The sequence below is a fragment of the Hylobates moloch genome, unplaced genomic scaffold, assembly GCF_009828535.3.
Source record: "Hylobates moloch isolate HMO894 unplaced genomic scaffold, HMol_V3 SCAFFOLD_20, whole genome shotgun sequence".
NCBI lineage: Eukaryota > Metazoa > Chordata > Mammalia > Primates > Hylobatidae > Hylobates > Hylobates moloch.
In genome coordinates, this window is record NW_026652295.1 from 50,688,189 (window position 1) to 50,705,941 (window position 17,753).

Genomic DNA, 17,753 nt, shown 5'->3' on the forward strand with positions numbered 1-17,753 from the left:
GAAATGAGAAGGCTATTAAGCTGGAGGGAGGAGAGCCAAAGGAAACCCACCAAAATAATGCTCGATGAGCCTTTTGAAGGACAAATAGATATTTATCAAGGCATGAAGGACTGGAAGAGGGTGTTTCGGGGAGTGACAATATCCTGGACCACATGACGAGGGATCAGTACCTGTCAGGAAAGTCCAGACTTTCAAGGATGAGGCTTAGGAGGCAGAGATGATAAGACAAGAAGGCAAAAGGTTTGGAAAGCTTCATATTTGCATTCGGCAGCCCCTGATGGATTTCTCATTTGTCTTTCAGTTCATGAACAAATTCCTTTCCTGCCCGAGGTTTAAGACCCTGCTTCATCTTTTTTTTTTTTTTTTTGAAACGGAGTTTTGCTCTTGTTGCCCAGGCTGGAGTGTAATTGCGCTATCTCGGCTCACCACAACCTCTGCCTCCTGAGTTCAGGCGATTCTCCTGCCTTAGCCTCCTGAGTAGCTGGGATTACAGGCGCACACCACCACGCTCGGCTAATTTTGTGTTTTTAGTAGAGATGGGGTTTCTGCATATTGGCCAGGCTGGTCTTGAATTCCCAAACTCAGGTGATCCATCTGTCTCAGCCTCCCAAAGTGCTGGGATTACAGGCGTGAGCCACCACGCCTGGCCGACACTGCTTGATCTTATTGTACTTTATCTGGCCAATCTTGGTCTCCTCTCTGTAATCCCTTTGTTGGCCAGGAGGACATTTCTCCATCCCTCAGATACACTGTATCAGGACAAAGCCTAAAATTATGCCAGCTGGCGAAAGAGGATGTCTACAGGGTCCAGCTCCAGAATCACAAAGCAGAGTAAAGAGTGGATTTAGTGTCGACGGGCAATAAATCAATCACTGGCACACCTTCATGCTTATTCACTTACTTAGGTCTATTCTCTAGTGTATTTTTCACATCCATATATCTGAACCCTGTCTACCCTTCAGGATCCCCAAAATGCCACCTCCTTATGAGAGCTTCCCACACTGTTCTAGAACACATGATTTCTCATTTCTGTGATGCTCTTTTGTTTCTTCTTTGAGACAGGGTCTCACTCTGTCACCCAGGCTGGAGCATGGTGGTGTGATTATGGTTCACTATGGTCTTGCTTTCCTGAGCTCAAGTGATCCTCCCACCTCAGCCTCCCAAGTAGCTGGGGCTACAGGTGCTCACCACCACGTCCCGCTAATTTTTGTATTTTTTGTAAACATGGGACTTCACCATGTTGTCTAGGCTGGTCTTGAACTCCTGGGCTCAAGAAATCGCCTGCCTTGGCCTCCCAAAGTGCTGGAACTACAGGTATGAGCCACAGTGCCCGGCCATGTTGAACTCTTAACTCTGAATTATATGCTGTCTCGTATCGCTTGGAACTAACAGTGTTTTTAAATTACAAAATAAATTCATGATTTTTAAAAAAGTCATATTCTCATCTCCCATAGATTTCCACTGTTAACATGTCAGGCATGTCCTTTCAAACTTTCGTTTTCCCATATCCTTTTTGTTCCCATATAGAACAAAAAGATGTTATTTTTATTTGCAATCCTATTTTACGTGCTATTGCTTTTAGTTGTTTTGTTTTGTTTGTTTGGTTGATTGGTTTTGTTTTGCTTTTTTTGGAGATAGGGTTTCCCTGTGTGGCCCAGGGTAGACTCAAACTCCTGAGTTCAAGTCATTCTCCCCACTCAGCCTCCCAAGCCGCTGGGACTCCAGGTGCCCGCCACCACATCAGGCTATTGCTTTTTCATTGTTGATGAGTGTTGGTTCTGACTCCCCAGCGAGGCTGCTAGTTCCTTCACGGCCAAGTTGGGATCTTCCACTTTCCCTCTCCTCATAGAAAGACTTACTGAGTTTCCAGCTGCAGCATCACAGCCATCCTTGTCCCAAGCACCAACCCTACTCGGACACAGGAGGGCGCTGAGAAGCTCTGGCTCCACACTCTGATAGAGGTGTGACATGATGTCCCAGACTAGTAAGGGTATTTTTGCTTTCTTAAGGCCAAGGTCCCAACTTACTACCCAAATTCTCCTAATTGTTTTTGTTTTGTTTTGTTTTTTGACAGGGTCTTGCTCTGTCGCCCAGACTGGAGTGCAGTGGCGCAATCTCAGCTCACTGCAGCTTCCTCCTCCCAGGCTTAACCTATCCTCCCACCTCAGCCTCCCAAGTAGCTGGGACCACAGGCACATGCTACCACACTCAGCTAATTTTAAAAACTTTTTGTAGAGACAGGGTCTCACTGTGTTGCCCAGGCTGGGCTTGAACTCCTGGGATCCACTGATCCACTGCCTCAGCCTCCCAAAGTGCTGAGATTATAGGCGTGAGCCACCTTGCCTGGCCAAATTCTCCTAATTGGATCTCTGTCATTGTTATTAATAACAATAATCATAGTAGCTTCCCTTGACTGCACGCTTACAATGAATCAGGCGCCATGCTTAATCACCTGTCTGTATTATCACCCTTGATCCATACAGCATCCCTATCAGATAGGTACTATTCTTATTATGCCTCTTTTGTGGAGAAGGAGATCAAGGCTCAGACAAATAGTATCACACAGAAATGTAAGTAGCAGAGCTGGGGTAGAACTCAGAGACATGCCTGTTGACCACGGTACTGCATGAAGAGCCCTATGTGTTCAGCATCTGGAGTCTTTGTCTCCACTCCTATAAAATCTGAGTTCTACGTCACTCTTTCCACCCCGTGCCTCCTCCCCTAGAGACAGGAATCCTGCCTTAAGCCAGGTGGCTAGAGGCCCTATTACTTGGTAACTGACCTCAACCACTAATGATTGGATTTCTCAGTATCTCTACTCTTGCATTCCCTGACACTCTGAGGCCTGCCTATTGAGATCATTCTGGTTTTTTTTTTTTCATCAATAGTGGTGCTTTAGGCATTTTAAGCAGGATAATTATTTGGGTCAGACTGTCCCATGCACAGAATTCCCAGACGCAAGATGCCAGCAACATCCCAGTCACAATATCAACCATAACCCACACCTTCATATTTCTACATGTTCGGGAACCAGGGAGGGAGCAATATTGTGCTGCCTTTGGTTTGGGGTGACCATTGCCAGACTCTCAGGGCTGACAAGTTTGCCTAGACTATTGCCTGTGGTTTCCAACTCACAGCCTACAAGATACCTTGTTCTACCTAATGGATGAACTTCTACACTTACAGTTCTATCCTTGTGGTATCTACCCTATCTAGTTTCAGCCATTTGCCCAGTTCTTCTACTGTGGACTTTCTTTTTTTCTCAAGACAGAGTCTTGCTCTGTCACTCAGGCTGGAGTGCAGTGGCGCAATCTCGGCTCACTGCAACCTCCTTCTCCTGGGTTCAAGCGATTCTTGTGCCTCAGCCTCCTGAGTAGCTGGGGCTACAGGCGCACGCCACCACGCTCAGCTAATTTTTGTATGTTTAGTAGAAACGGGGTTTCGCCATGTTGTCCAGGCTGGTCTCGAACTCCTGACCTCAGATGATCCACCCACCTCTGCCTCCCAAAGTGCTGGGGTTACAAGGGTGAGCCACTGTGCCTGGCTGTTCTATTGTGGACTTTTATTTATCACTTATTGTGTATCCGGCATTTTTCCAAACATTTAGTCCTCACAACCACTTCATGAAATTAATATAAATTTTTAGTTGTTGTACATATTTGTTGGGTACATATGATATTTTGGCTACATGCATAGAATGTGTAATGATCAAGTCAGAGAATTTGGGGTGTCCCTCACCTTGAGTATTTACCGTTTCACATGTTGGGAGTATTTCAAGTCCTCTCTTCTAGCTATTTTGCAACATACAATACATTGTTATTAACTATAGTCATCGTACTCTGCTACTGAATATATTAAGAAATATATGGAATGCTTCACTGACTTGCATGCCATCCTTGTACAGAAGCCATGCTAACCTTCTCGCTATCATTCCAATTTTAGCGTATGTGCTGAAGGGAGTACTGGTATTATTAAGCTATATAAGTATGAAATTTGTATAAGAAAACTGAGGCACAGAGAGGTAAAGTAGCTTGATGTTTACAAGGTGGTGTAACCAAACTTTTGGCATCAGCAAATTGACATAGGTCAAAGGAAAAATATGAACTGGAGAAAAATAATGTTAAAAGTCATTTCCTTCGTGGGAGAGTATGTCTATCTAACATTCTGATCCCTTCTGGTGTCAACATTCCCCTGCCTCCTTACCTCACCATTTTTTAGGAAATTGCCTTTCCCCCAAGGCTGTCCATTAGAACGTTCTGTCCCTTCTGACACAGAGCCTGACCTATTCAGTCTTTCCCTGGAATTTTCCAAATTAGAGGTGGAGGAATTGCTCTTTCATCTCAGATGCCAAATTGTAAGCCTGACCTCAGTCTTGCTGATGGTCATCTCTGCTGCACATGGCAGAATCTGAGAGAATGGAGACAAGAGACGACGAGCGATGGAAAAAGGAAGGAAGGAGGGAGCACTAAACATAGCCAAGCCCGAGGCCAGCTCCAATCCTCTCTGTTCCAGTTATGTGACCCAACAAATACCTTTTATGCTTTCATTCCTTGGAATTGGGTATCTCCAGCTTACCCCTATGAGAGATCTACTAACACACTTCCCACCCTCCTAATCTAGGTAAGCCTGCATCTCGCCCAGATTTCAAGGTAAAACACTCTCCTTTTCATTGATAATTCAATGAAAGTGAAGTGGGCATCAAAAGTGACTTCTCTGACACTGCTTAAAATTGGAAAATTCTCTGTAGTGTCTCACTGGAATCAATGTGCAGGACACAGGGAATAGTCATCGTAGGCCTCAGTTTACACCTACCCAGCATGAGCAGTTGCTAAAGCAGGGAATCAGATCACTTTTCTGTGTTGTGTAAAACTGAACTTTGGATTTTTCCTTTGGAAGCCATTCGCGGCTCTCATGTGGAGTTTCTACAAATTCTGTATGATTTACTTCAGTGCTCGAGACCAAACTGCATCATCTTAAATTGGATTCTGAGCTGTATCTGTTCTGAGAAACAAGAAGTGTTCTCTTTCTAAATCTCTGGGCAGACAAGACAAGGCTGGGTGACTCTTAAAATCCCTAGATGATTGTGGGAATGTTCCTGGATGTCACGGTCCTCTTTGGAAAATATTGTGAAACTTTAAAATATGTAATTATAAGACTTGAGAACTGTTTTACCAATAGAAACTATGACTAACATTTGTATATGCAACATCAGAATCACGAGCCATGAACCCAAGAGTCAACCCCAAAAAAAGAAAACATAAAAAACAAGCTCCCAAATTCATAGTGCTAGATTATTTCCAATTTCCTGTAAATACTTGGCTGTCCTTTAGTTTTGTGCTAAAAGGCAAAAAATGGGGTGTCCTATAAGTTAATAAAAATGCAGCTAAAAGCAGAATTGATTCCATTTCTTAAATAAACAACAACTTTTTAAAACTTAAAAACCATGACCAAAGCTGGAATGTGATCCTGCCATTTCCATGAGGCACTAAGCTACCCCGTCCTGGCTATTTTTCATACAAATATTATTTATGCTAAAATATAATGGGTTGAGCTGGGCGCAGTGGCTCACGCCTGTAATCCCAGCACTTTGGGAGGCCAAGGTGGGTGGATCACCTGAGGTTGGCAGTTCGAGACCAGCCTGACCAACATGGAGAAACCCTGTCTCTACTAAAAATACAAAATTAGCTGAGCATGGTGGCACGTGCCTGTAATACCAGCTATTCGGGAAGCTGAGGCAGGAGAATCACTTAAGCCCAGGGGGCGGAGTTTGCAGTGAGCCGAGATCATGCCATTGCACTCCAGCCTGTGCCATAAGAGTGAAACTCCATCTCAAAAAACAAAACAAAACAAAAACTATATATATATATATATATAATGGGTTGTTACTGTTACTTGAGGTAAATTAATATTTCAAATTATTGTTTTCTAATTTCTAACATGCTAAACACAGAGATAGTCATATAAGTAAAAGCTTTTTGAGGTCCACATGAATTTTTAATAGTAAAAACTGGTCCTGAGACCAAAAAAAGAAAAGTTCGAGAACTGGTGCTATAAAGTAGTAAGTACTAAATTTTTTTTTTTTTTTTTTTTTTTTTGAGACGGAGTCTCTCTCTGTTGCCCAGGCTGGAGTGCAGTGGTGCGATCTTGGCTCACTGCAACCTCCATCTCCTGGGTTCAAACAATTCTCCTGCCACAGCCTCCCAAGTAGCTGGGATTACAGGCACTCGCCACCACGTCCAGCTAATTTTTTTGTATTTTTAGTAGAGACGAGGTTTCACCATGTTGGCCAGGCTGGTTTCAAATTCCTGACCTCAAGTGATCCACCCATGTCGGCCACCCAAAGTGCCAGGATTACAGGCGTGAGCCACTGCGCCCAGCTCTAAGTACTAAAATATTAAGCCTTGATCATCAAAGGAGAGGGCTGTTTCTGATGATATTCAGTGCTCTGAGTGCAAACTGTCCCCTCTCCTGCCTTCCATGGGCTCCTATCTCCAGACTAGAAAGAAACAAGAATCAAAGGGAGGAAGACAAGGAAAAGGAGATGTTTTCAGTGAAACTGCACACTATCAAGACCTATATGACAAAATTTCTATCAATGGGAGGGAGGCCCTGCCCACAGCAAGGCTTTGGGACACCCAAGACTGATTCCAATAGACATAGCACCCCACCATTCCCATAGTCCAAGCTCCTACCTGTCATCAGTGGAGGTGCCCAGCACAGCCCATAGGAGATGGCATCACCAAGGGCAACCGAGGTATCTCCTTGGGCAGGCCATTGAGACCTTAGCAACCAACATCACCAAAGAGGGCTACAACAGTAGAAGAAGAAAAGTGGGGATGCTATGGGGTAACTGAGAAGGCTCATTGACGAGCACATAGGAGATATCCACTGAAGACAAAATTTAAAATACCTGGAACACAGATGAGGTCCTGAAGGTGGATCCTAGAGCCAGCAAAATACAGTCTAAAACTCCTCATGTCACCCCAATTTAAACTCTGAAGCCTGGTTAAATTACAGGTTAGATGTTTACAATTAAAGAATACTAAGAAAAATGCTTTAAAAATGGCATATTGGCCGGGCATGGTGGCTCATGCCTATAATCTCATCACTTTGGGAGGCCAATGTGGGCAGATCACTTGAGGTCAGGAGTTCAAGACCAGCCTGGCCAACACGGCAAAACCCTGTCTCTACTAAAAATACAAAAATTAGCTGGGTGTGGTGGCATGCGCCTGTAATCCCAGCTACTTGGGAGGCCTAGGCAAAAGAATTGCTTGAACCCGGGAGGCGGAGGTTGCAGTGAACCGAGATCACGCCACTGCACTCCAGCCTGGGCGACAGATTAAGACTCCATCTAAAAAAAAAAATACAAAAGTATCTTGTTATTTGCATGATGGGATTACAGATAATGTTTATTTCCTTTTTTATATTTCTCTGTAATTTTCTAAGTTTTCTATAAGAAGCATGCACCCTTTTTAATAATGTGACACTTTTTAAAAAATCAATGGTATAAAGTAAAAATATGTACTATTTATATGGTACCTTATAGCAGCAGTGCTTAATTTTTTGGTCTCAAGATCAGTTTACACTCTTAAAAGGCTTTGAGAGCCTCAAAGAACTTTGCCTATGTGGTTATATCTGACAATATGTACCATATCAGAAATTAGAATTAAAAAAAGTTTTAGGCCAGGCGCAGTGGCTCACGCCTGTAATCCCAGCACTTTGGGAGGCAGAGAGGGGGGATCACCTAAGGAAAGGAGTTCAAGACCAGCCTGACTGACATGGTGAAACCCTGTCTCTACTAAAAATACAAAAATTAGCCAGGCGTGGTGGTGTGCACCTGTAATTCCAGCTACTTCGGAGGCTGAGGCAGAGAATTGCTTGAACCCAGGAGGTAGAGTTTGCAGTGAGCTGAGATCGCGTCACTGCACTCCAGCCTGGGTGACAGAGCCAGACTCTGTCTCAAAAAAAAAGAAAAGAAAAAATTTTTAAACAACAGATTTTAGATTATTAATTAATTAAAACAATAGTAACAACACATTACATTTTAATATAGATAACATTTTTCTGGAAAATATTTTTATCTCCAAAAGAATTAATGAGAAGAGTAACAATGTTTAACATATTTGCAAAATCTCTTGAATGTCTGACCTATTAGAAGACAGTTGAATATCTTCCATCTCCTTCTGCGTTCAATCTGTTACAAATATCACATGTGCCATAGCTTCTGGAAACTCCGTTGCATACTTGCCAAGAAAGGCAAATAGGCCAGGTGCGGTGGCTCGCACCTATAATCCCAGCACTTTGGGAGGCTGAGGCAGGAGGATCACTTGAGTCCAGCAGTTGAGACCGGACGGGGCAACATAGCAAGATCCTTTCTCTACAAAAACTACAAAAAATTAGCTGGGTGTGGTGGCATGTGTCTGTGGTACCAGCTACTTGGCAGGCTGAGGTGGGAGGATCACATGAGCCTAGGAGGTTGAGGCTGCAAGGAGCCATGATCATGCTACTGCACACTGGTTTAGGCAACAGAGTGAGACTCTGTCTCAAAAAATAATAATAATAAAATAAAAAGAAAGGAAAATAACATCTTAACATTATCATAAAAGTAGTTTTGATCTTGGGGCCAGGTGCAGTGGCTTACACCTGTAATCCCAGCACTTGAAGGCCCAGGCAGGATTGCTTGAGCCCAGGAGTTCAAGACCAGCCTAGGCAACATGACAAGACCCTGTCTCTGCAAAATATACAAAAGTTAGCCGAGGCTGGGGGTGCACAGCTGTAGTGCCAGCTACTTAGGAGGCTGAGGTGGGAGAATCACCTGAGCCTGGGGAAGTCAAGGCTGCAGTGAGTTGTGATCACAGCACTGTACTCCAACTGGGGTGACAGAGAGAGACCCTGTCTCCAAAAAGAAAAAAAAAAATAGCCAGGCATGGTGGCTGATGCCTGTAATCCCAGCACTTTAGGAGGCCAAGATGGGTGGATCACTTGAGGTCAGGAGTTCAAGATCAGCCTGGCCAACATGGTGAGACCCCGACTCTACTAAAAATACAAAAAAATTAGCCAGGCATGGTAGTGCATGCCTGTAACCTCAGCTACTCGGGAGGCTGAGGCAGGAGAATCGCTTGAACCCGGGAGGTGGAGGTTGCTGTGAGCCGAGATTGCGCCACTGCACTCCAGCCTGGGCGACAGAGTGAGATTCCATCTCAAAAAAAAAAAAAGTTTTGATCTCGGAAACCTCCTGCAAGGGTCTGGAGAGCCCCCCAAGACTCCCTGGACCACACCATTGCTTTATGCTTTACAAAATACATTCACAAATTTCATTCAACTCTCCGAAAAATGTTTTAGTTGGGCATATTTTAAAACAGATGAAGAACCTGAGATTTAGAAAGATTAACCAGTTCATCCAGATCACATGCTCAGATTTCTGTGTTTATACTCTGAATCTAGGACTGGATTCCAGATAACTACGACATCTCCCCTGTAAAAGCTTTTTGATCACTCACCTTTACCTAGATAAGCAACCGCCTGGGACACTCAAAGAATTTTTACACAATGATTAGAATAGCTAATATTTTAACTCTAGAATGTGGTAGAAAAATAGAGATCCAAAGAAGTTACATAAAACAGAGCATGACAACAGAAAAAAAGCACAAGTCTTGGGAGGCAGGAGCCCTGAAGTCTGGATGCCAGTGCCCCACTTGCTGTGTGACTTGAGACAGGTGGCTTTACCTCTCTGGGCACTGGGATTGCTTAATCTGAAAAATGAGCTGATGATCTCTTACAAGCCTGAGGGCATGGGCTGGATCGGATGATTGCCCAAGATCCCTCCTAGTGGAAGGGCTGTCATTTACCAAAAATCCCAGTCATTTAGAAGGCTAGGAATATAATTCAACTGAGACGCACTCCCCTCTTGAAAGTGTAGTCCCTATGATTTTGCCATTTTCTCTAATGTAATATTTGGAATTTAGGATGTATTAAAAGCAATTTTAGTCACCTTTTCTTTAACTTCTTCAAATTTTGTCCAGAAAACTCAGGCTTGAGAATAATTTCAGCCTTGAAATCACTTGAAAAGCTGGTATGTAGCAATCCAGTGCAATTCAACACATCCCACAAGTGTACTCAGTGTCTACTGTTGTGTAGCAGATGTCACGCACACTTCATTTTCTTTCTTTCTCTTTCTTTCTTTCCTTCTTTCTTTTTTTTTTTTTTCTGGAGTCTCGCTCTGTTGCCCAGACGAATACATTGGCGTGATCTCGGCTCACTGCAACCTCCGTCTCCTGGGTTCAAGCAATTCTCCTGCCTCAGCCTCACGAGTAGCTGGGATTACAGGCGCATGACACCACACCCAGCTAATTTTTGTATTTTTAGTAGAGACGGGGTTTCGCCATGTTGGCCAGGCTGGTCTCGAACTCCTGACCTCAGATGATGCACCCACCTCAGCCTCCCAAAGTGTTGGGATTACAGTCATGAGCCACTGCGTCCAGCCACTTGATTTTATTTCTAAGGTTTTTCTTCATTTTTTTATTATGGTAAAATATACACAACATAAAATTTACTCTTTTAAATGTTTTTAAGTGGCAGTTCAGTGGCGGTAATTACACTCACACTGATGTACAACCATCACCACCATCCATCTCCAGAACTTTTTTATCAGCCCAAACAGAAACTCTGTACCCATTAATAATAACTCTCAATCTCTCACATCCCCCTTGTCCCCAGTCCCTGGGAACCACTATTCTACTTTCTGTCTCTGTGAATTTGCCTATTCTAGGTATCTCGTATAAGTGGATTACATAATACGTGATCTTTTGCATCTGGCTTATTTCACTGAGCAGAATGTATTTAAAACTCGCCCATGTTGTAGCATGTATCAGTACTTCATTTTTTTTTAAAGTGGTAAAATAAAAATCACATAAAACTTAATATTTAAACATTTTTAAGTTCGGTAACAATGAGCACATTCACATTGCTGTGCAACTATCAACACCGTCTATCTCCAGAACTCTTTTCATTTGTAAAACTGAAAATCTGTCCATTAAATATTAACTCCCTTTTCCTCCCAGCCCCTGACAACCATCATTCTACTTTATGTCTGTAGGTACCTCATATAATCGGAATCATATAGTATTTGTGTTTTTGTGACTGGCTTATTTCACTTAACGTAATGCCATTGAGGTCCATCCATGCTTGTAGCATGTATCAGAATTTTCTTCCTTATTAAGGTTGAATAACATCCTGTTGTATGTATATACCACACTTAGTTTATCCAGTCACCCATGGATGAACATTTGGGTTGTTTGTACTGCATTTAATTTTTTTAAGCCTTCATTTGCAGATTAGAGCAACTCCTGAAAACTGTTGGAAGTACAATCTAGTACTAATATAATGTGCTGTACACAGGTAAAGGAAGTACGATCTAGTACTTATATAATGTGCTGTACACAGGTAAAGAAAAAAACAAAATAGATTTAATGGCAGTAGGCATGAATCAGAGAAGTATGCACTGAGTTATTTCAAGTTTGAAAAGGAAATTCCAGTGTTAAAAAAAAAATGAAGCCAGATTTTTGTCTGTTGTTTTTCTCTCTAAAGGGATGTTACTAAATTGTAAGTTTCATAAGGTCAGAGACTGTACAACTTTTAACTGCACATTCCATATTACACCTTGCAAAGTTCCTGGAAAACACCATTAACTTATCTATAAATACACCAGCATAGCGTACAATTAAGAAATATCTTCATCTAAATTACCACATTTGATTTTACGACAACCTGACCAAATGGGCAGGGCAAGTATTTGTGCAATCTTATGGACAAAGAAGCTGACGATCTCAGCCATTAGCTCATTTCCAGGCAATGTGAGAGCAGGGACACCAACAGAGGTTTGTAATGCCATTCCCAGCTCTGTCCCTCTATTTCCGCATCTCTCAGCAGTTGTGAATGAGCATGTGAAGTCACTTCCTAAGTATAATTTCATCTTAAGACACAGAAATATAAGCTAGACAACATCTTAAGGTCCTTCTGATCATGAAATTTTTTTGTGTGTGTGACAGAGGCTCACTCTGTCACCCAGGCTGGAGTGTAGTGGTGCGATCTTGGCTCACTGTAACCACTGCCTCCCGGGTTCAAGTGATTCTCCTGCCTCAGCCTCCTGAGTAGCTGGGATTACAGGCATGTGCCACCACGCCCAGCTAATTTTTGTATTTTCAGTAGAGATGGTGTTTCATCATTGTTGGCCAGGCTGGTCTTGAACTCCCGACCTCAAGTGATCCACCCACCTTGGCCTCCCAAAGTGCTGGAATTACAGACGTGAGCCTCTGCACGCAGTGATCATACAATTTTATGTGACGGTGTCTGTGAGAGCAAATACTTATTTTCGAATATGAAGGTATGTCTATGTGAGATCAGGCCTACTAACATATATTTAGAAAATAATAAAGTGACCTCAACTTCTGTGAAAGACCCTGCAAAATGAGAGAAAACCAACAAAAAGGGACAAGGAAAGGAGGGGGTTATATAGGTTTTATAGGAAGAACATTGATTGCTCTTTGATTCTTGTGCTTAGTTTAGAAAAGGTAGGTATTAAATTGATTATAGCTGTGATGATTGGTTCAAGCAGGATTACCTAGAACAAAATTACGAGTGCTCCTTGAGTGCTCCAGCCTTCTTAGGGTTTCCTCTCTGCAGATCCTTGGAAGGCACCTTTCTCAGCTCTACCCAGGGGCTCTATACTTTCAAGCTGCCCAGTATGCCCAGCCCTCCGATGCACCATCTGAGCCCTCTTCCCAGCTAAAGCCCCACCCTCTGTTTCCTCATGAAAACTTGCCTACTTGGAACTTCTGGTTAAAAATGACAGATTGTTCACACATTTATTTCCCCTCCTTCCCAAAACCCTGCTAGAGTAACGGTAAAACAGTGTAAAATAGTGTTAGACATCACACTGATCAGGCAAAAGTTAGAGGTATTCCCCCTAAGAACTGGAACAAGATAAGGATGCCCACTGTCACCATTCCTATTCAACATAGTACTTGAAGTCCTAGCCAGAGCAGTCAGGCAAGAGAAAAAAATAAAGGGAATCCTCATTGGAAAAGAGGAAGTCAAACTATCTCTCTCCACTGATTATATAATTTGATACCCAGAAAGCCCTAAAGACTCCACCAAAAGACTCCTAGACATGAAAAACAACTTTAGTAAAGCCTCAGAATACAAAATTAACATACAAAAATCAGCAGCATTTCTATACACCAATAACATTCAAGCTGAGAACAAAATCAAGAAAGCAATCCCATTTACAATAGCCACAATAAAATAAAATAATAATAAAATAAAATAAAATAAAATAAAATAAAATAAAATAAAATAAAATAAAATAATAAAATAAAATAAACAATTCAGGAGACATCTAACCAAGGAGGTGAAAGATCTCTACAAGGAGAACTAGAAAATATTGCTGAAAGAAATCAGAGACAACACAAATGAATGGAAAAACCATTCCATGTTCATGGATTGGAAGAATCAATATTGTTCAAATGTCCATATCCCCAAAGCAATCTACAGATTCAATGTTATTCCAATCACATTACCAACATAAGTTTTTTTGAGACAAAGACTTGCTCTGTTGCCCAGACCAGAGTGCAGTAGTGTGATCATAAGTCACTGCAGCCTCGACCTCCCTTGCTCAAGTAATCTTCTCTCCTCAGCCTCCTGAGTAGCTAGGACTAAGGTACATGCCACCACACCCAACTAATTTAACAATTTTTTTTTTTTTTTTGAGACAGAGTCTTGGTTTGTTGCCCAGGCTGGAGTGCAATGGCATGATCTCGGCTCACTGCAACCTCTGCCTTCTGGATTCAAGCAATTCTCCTGTCTCAGCCTCCCGAGTAGCTGGGATTACAGGCATCCGCCACTATGCCAGGCTAATTTTGGTATTTTTAGTAGAAATGGGGTTTCACCATGTTGGCCAGGCTGGTCTCGAACTCCTGACCTTGTGATCCGCCCACTTCAGCCTCCCAAAGTGCTGGGATTACAGGCGTGAGCCATCGCACCTGGCCAACAATTTTTTTTTTTTTTTTTTTTTTTGTAGAGGCGAAGTCTCTACAAAGTGTTGCCCAGCTGGTCTTGTACTCTTAGGGTCAAGTGGTTGTTTCACCCCAGCCACTCAAAGTGCTGGGATTACAGGTGTTTGCCACCAGGCTCAACCACAGTTTTTTATAGAATTAGAAAAAAAAATTATAAAACTCACATGGAACTAAAAAAAGAACATGAATAGTCAAAGCAATCCAAAGCAAAAAGAGCAAAGCTGGAGGCATCACATTACTTGACTTCAAACTATACTACAAGGCTATAGTAAATGAAACTGCATGGTACAAAAATAGACACACAAACCAATGGAACAGAATAGAGAATACAGAAAAAAAGCCACACACCCACAATCAATTGATCTTTGACAATTCAACAAAAATAATCACTAAGGGAAAGGATACCCTATTCAATAAATGGTGCTGGGAAAACTGGCTAACCATATGAAGAAGAATGAAACTGGACTTTTACCTATCACCATATACACAAATTAACTCAAGATGGATTAAAGACTTAAATGCAAGACCTCAAACTATAAAAATCCTAGAATAAAACCTAGGAAATACTCTTCTGGAGATTGGCCTAGACAAAGAATTTATGACTAAGCTCTCAAAAGCAAATGCAATAAAAACAAAAATTGATAATTAGGACCTAATTAAATTTCTGCACAGAAAAAAAATTAACAGAGCAAACAGATGACCTACAGAATGGGAGAAAATATTTGCAAACTATTCATCTAATGACAAATATCCAGAATCTAGGAACTTAAACAAACCAATAAGAGAAAACCAAAATAACCCCATTAAAGAGTGGGCAAAGAACATAAAAAGACACCTCTCAAAAGAAGACATACAGGCCGGGCATGGTGGCTCATGCCTGTAACCTCAGCACTTTGGGAGGCTGAAGCGGTGGATCACTTGAGGTTAGGAGTTCAAGACCAGCCCTGCCAACATGGTGAAACCCCGTCTCTCCCAAAAATACAAAAAGTAGCCGGGCGTGGTGGCACATGCCTGTAATCCCAGCTACTTGGGAGGCTGAGGCAGGAGAATTGCTTGAACCTGGGAGGTGGAGGTTGCAGTGAGCCGATATCACTCCAGCCTGGGTGACAGAGCGAGACTCCGTCTGAAAAAACGAACAAACAAAAAAAGACATACAAGTGGCCAACAAACATGAAAAAATGCTTGACATCTTTCACTAATCGAGAGTTACAAATCAAAACCACAATGAGGCCAGGCACGGTGGCTCATGCCTGCAATCCCAGCACTTTGGGAGGCCGAGGCAAGTCGATCACTTGAGGCCAGGAGTTCGAAACCAGCCTGGTCAACATAGTGAAATCCAATCTCTACAAAGCAAAAATTAACAAAGAAAACCAACAATGAGATACCATCTCACACCAGTCAGAATGGCTATTATTAAAAAGTCAGAAAATAACAGATGTTGGTAAGGTTGCAGAGAAAAGGGAATGTTCATATACTGTTGAGAGGAGTGCAAATTAGTTTAGCCCTTGTAGAAAGCAGTTTGGAGACTTCTCAAAGAACTAAAAATAGAATTACCATTTGACTCAGCAACCTCATTACCGGGTATATAACCAAAGGAAAATAAATTGTTCTACCAAAAAGGAACCTGCGCTCATATGTTCATGGCAGCACTATTCACAGTAGCAAAGACATGGCATCAACCCAAGTGTCCATCAATGGTGGGTTGTATTTTTTAAAAAGTGGTACATATACACCATAGAATAATACACAGCCATAAAAAGCAATGAAATTATATTCTTTGCAGCCGCATGGATGCAGCTGGAGGCCATTATTATAAATGAATTAATGCAGAAACAGAAACCAAATACTACATATTCTCACTTATAAGTGGAAGCTAAACATTGAGTACACATGGACACCAAGATGGCAGCAATAGGCTGGCGCAGTGGCTCATGCCTATAATCCCAGCACTTTGGGAGGCCAAGGCAGGTGGATCACCTGAGATTAGGTGTTCGAGACCAGCCTGACCAGTATGGTGAAATCCCGCCTCTAATGAAAAAACAAAAATTAGCCGGAAATCACTTGAACCCGGGAGGCGGAGGTTGTAGTGAGCCGAGATCGCACCACTGCACTCCAGCCTGAGTGACAGAGTGAGACTCCATCTAAAAAAAAAAAAAAAAAAAAAAAAACAACAGCAATAGATACTGAGGGCTCCAAAAGAGGGGAGGGTAGGAGGAGAGAAAGGGCTGAAAAACTACCTATCAGGTACTATGTTCACCACCTGGGTGATGGGATCAACAGAGGCCCAAACTGCAGCATCATGCAATGTAACTGCACATGTAACAAACCTGCACATGTGCCCCTTGAATCTAATTTCTAAAAAAATAGTGTTAAGCCCCCCCCCCAAAAGAGGCTAGAGGATCACAGTGGAAGAAAATTTCAATGAATTTTTGAAAGACAAAGTAGACACCATAGGAACCAACTTAACAAGGGAGAATGTTACAACATAAGCAGAGGTAGATATGGAAGAGAAGAAAGCCAGTTGGCTCACAGACTTAGTGCCTGGATTTCCCAAGTACCACGAAGGAAAGACTTAAATGAAACTAAAGCACTGGCTGAATGTTGAAGGGCTGAGCAGTTGGGTCATTCTCCTGTATCCACTCATAAGACAATAGTCCCTCACCGATCTGTAAGAGATCTGAGGATTGTTCTTTTGGGAAGCTGAGGAACCAAAGCTTTGGATTTGGAAAAGTTCTGAATTTAGGGACGTAAAGAACAGAGAAGGCCAGGCATGGTGGCTCATGCCTGTAATCTCAGCACTTTGGGAGGCCGAGGCAGGCAGATCATGAGGTCAGGAGTTCGAGACCAGCCTGGCCAACTTAGTGAAACCCTGTCTTTACTAAAAAATTACAAAAATTAACTGGGCATGGTGGTGGGTGCCTGTGATCCCAGCTACTTGGGAAGCTGAGGCAGGAGAATCGCTTGAACCCGGGAGGCGGAGGTTGCAGTGAGCTGAGATCACGCCACTGCACTGCAGCCCGGACAACAGAGCGAGACTCCATCCCCACCCCACCCCCATAAAAGAGAAGGTTGGGATGAGCACCAGACTGAATTCAGCATGATGAAATTCTCCTAATAAACTGTGGGGACCACAGTTCTTTTCCGCGTCCCGTCCTCAGAAGATCAGGGGTAAAGCCTGCACTGGACACCACTGCTGGCTGTAGAAAATCAATGATCCTTCTTTTCTGCAAAAATGGAATGGCCTTAGAAATAAGAAGTACAAATAGCTTAGGGCTCTCCATGAAAAGGGTGGCTCACTGATTCGCTAATAGGGAACCCACTAACTTGTCAGTAAGTCTCACATAGAACTTCAAATCTGCTTATTAAAAAATGACCTCACTGTCTTAAATAGGAACAGACAGTCAAGGAAGACTACACATTTGGGAAAAGTCTCCAACATAAAAGAGATTTAAAACCAACCAACTAACTAAGCCTTGGAGGAAAGAGAAATATTGCAAGAATATGCAGCAATGATGCCATTAAGCTCCTTGAGAATGGAGCAACTGAGATACAGCAGGGGAAAAAAACCACAATACATCAGAAACCAAGAAAGGGTTCTGGGAAACTGTAAATATAAGAGTGTAAATAAAAAATTCATAATAAGTAGGAAAATTAAATCAGGGAATTCCACCAACCAGAAGA

The 17,753-nt window shown here is 42.4% G+C and overlaps 1 non-coding gene across 1 annotated transcript; it reads right to left on the minus strand.

The window, feature by feature from the left end:
• Positions 1-3,859: 3,859 nt before the first annotated feature.
• LOC116460581 (U6 spliceosomal RNA) lies at positions 3,860-3,963 on the minus strand. The gene has a single exon (XR_004245868.1). It is a non-coding gene; the product is annotated as a U6 spliceosomal RNA (small nuclear RNA).
• Between the last annotated feature and the right edge of the window lie 13,790 nt (positions 3,964-17,753).